The sequence below is a fragment of the Gavialis gangeticus genome, unplaced genomic scaffold, assembly GCF_001723915.1.
Source record: "Gavialis gangeticus isolate Ggan-Ray unplaced genomic scaffold, GavGan_comp1, whole genome shotgun sequence".
NCBI lineage: Eukaryota > Metazoa > Chordata > Crocodylia > Gavialidae > Gavialis > Gavialis gangeticus.
In genome coordinates, this window is record NW_017729024.1 from 149441100 (window position 1) to 149443294 (window position 2195).

The 2195-nt window shown below is 48.9% G+C and overlaps 1 protein-coding gene across 1 annotated transcript in view; it reads right to left on the bottom strand.

Moving 5' to 3' along the window:
• The window catches only part of ISL1 (ISL LIM homeobox 1), a 16795-nt gene that overhangs the window by 9388 nt on the left and 5212 nt on the right, over window positions 1–2195 (bottom strand). The gene's annotated exons all lie outside the window — the stretch shown is intronic.

The window sequence follows — 2195 nt, forward strand, 5'->3', positions numbered from 1 at the left end:
GGGGGGGGGGGGGGGGGGGGGGGGAGGCAGAGGAGAGAGGGAGCAGCGCCTTAATAGCTAAATCTCATCCCCACATTATCTGTGACAGACAAGGAGCGTGCTGCTCGCTCCAAAATAGGCCCGGGGAGGGGATGAAAGGAGAAAATATGTCTTTATTTTCCGGAGAAGTCACATAAGCAGATTTTTTAGCATAAAGCATAGGGAATGCTGCAGCACGTTGCTGTCTGCGTCTTGTAGGAGAATCTGTCGCAACCTGGGCTCACACCTTCAACGCAATTAGGTGCACCAGCTCTCAGCGGGTTTTATGCCACCGCTTACAAAAATACAAGAAGGGGGGGAGGGGGAGAAAAAAGAGAAAAAATAATAAATGGGTTTCATTGTGAACATTGCAGGGGGAAAAATATGTCCGACCTCTTGAGGATCCAAGGGAAAGGGCTGATTGGTAAGGCTGAATGTGAATTTATGTCACATTTGTTCTCCCTTAAAATCCCAAAGTATTGCAAAGCTATAAAAAGGCAGGAAGCAAAGCATCTGATTCTTTACATGGAAACCGTCAAGAAATACGCCTAAATGGACCATGTCATATCTAAAGCTGGAAACGCAGCCTTTTGCTATGAGCTGCGTATCTGCTCTTCTTCGGAAATGAAATATATTAGCCCTACCCAATTAGTTTTGATATTTGCCCAAAACTAAGGAAAAATTAAAGCAAATTTTTCCCTCAAAATCTTGGCCTTAAATACGAAGGAAACCCTCAGTTTGGGACGACACAAATCGGATCGCTAATGTCTCTGCCTGGCACTACAAAACAGCAAAGCCATTATTCGAGGCATACAGAGTAGGAGCCCTAAAGATTGGGTCGTTTTGGATCCACACACATTTTGGATCCTTCCACAAACAGGCTTGAAAAAGGCTGCAAAAATAGCCCCCAATGCTGCAATGATCAACTTTCTGCTTCTTTTCTATTTATAAATCGGTTCGGGAGGGGGACATGTTCCCGTGTAAACACGGCAGGGTTTCGTAAATACCCTTCAGATCTACACTCATCCAAACAGCAGCTCTCCATGCCAACCTTGTTTTATTTAGCCTTGTTTGTCTGATAGAGATGTGCCCCTTCCTTGAAGCTGGGCCCCTATAAAAATCGGGGGCCGGGTCCAAAAACCGGGAAGGGAACTTCATAGGCTGGGGAAGTGTGAAAGCCCGGCCGAGCCGGGGATGAAATTCTGATCAAACCGCATAAAATGTTTCAAGGAAGCAAGAATCGCTTTAAAAGGCAATTACTGAAGATTAGCTTGTTGACAGTTTTAAATTACAACCTAAGTGCTCGCCTGTAGTTAAGTCCATCTCTTCTCGGAACCTGCTTTCACCAATGTTAAAAACAGCCTGTTCCACGTGTTTCAAGAGAATTGACCGAACAAAACAAAACAACAGCTACAAAAAAGATGTGTGACTTGGTGTAGACCTGCTGTAAACATCTACCTCGACTGCCAAATGTCTCAGTTTCAAAGCAGGAAAAGGTATGCCCCATGTGGACTAGTGGTCTCTGCAGACAAAGATCCACCCAACACCTAAAGGGAAACCACGCGTTTCAAGGTTTCAATACAGATCTCTCTAGGTGTGTATCTGCATACACACACACACACACACACACACACACAGAGTATAAACCTATGCATGTGCATACAAACGCGCACACCTATATGTTCCAGAGATTTATGAGCCTACGGATAGCAACAAATGCGTGTGTGTAGAGACGTGCACACATATCACTGTGCGTGGGTACAGGTCTATACCCTGTCTATAGGTGTACTCCAGTGCTCTGCCTGTGCAACGGATAATACAGAGCGACTGCACGTGTGTGGGTATAGAAACCCTCGGGAAGCTAACCTAATTCCTGCAGAGAAACGCGTGGCCCTGCCTGCATGCACAGTCTAGCTCGGCGCGCGTGCCCAGCCATGTGCCCTATATTTGCCATGCATGGCCATTGTGCGCCTCGGCAGCCCGGTGGCAGGCGTGTGTCTGTAACTAGGTCTGCATCTAATCTCTGTTTATATGCGACCCACACGTCGCTCGGGCTGTGCCCGGCTCCCCGCAGCGCACGGGCCAGCCCCGCCCCGCCGGCCTGAGCGAGGGCCAGTGCCTCTGCCCCGGTCCCGGGGCCGGGGAGGGGGCTCCGCGCCCGGCGGCGGCGGCGGCGG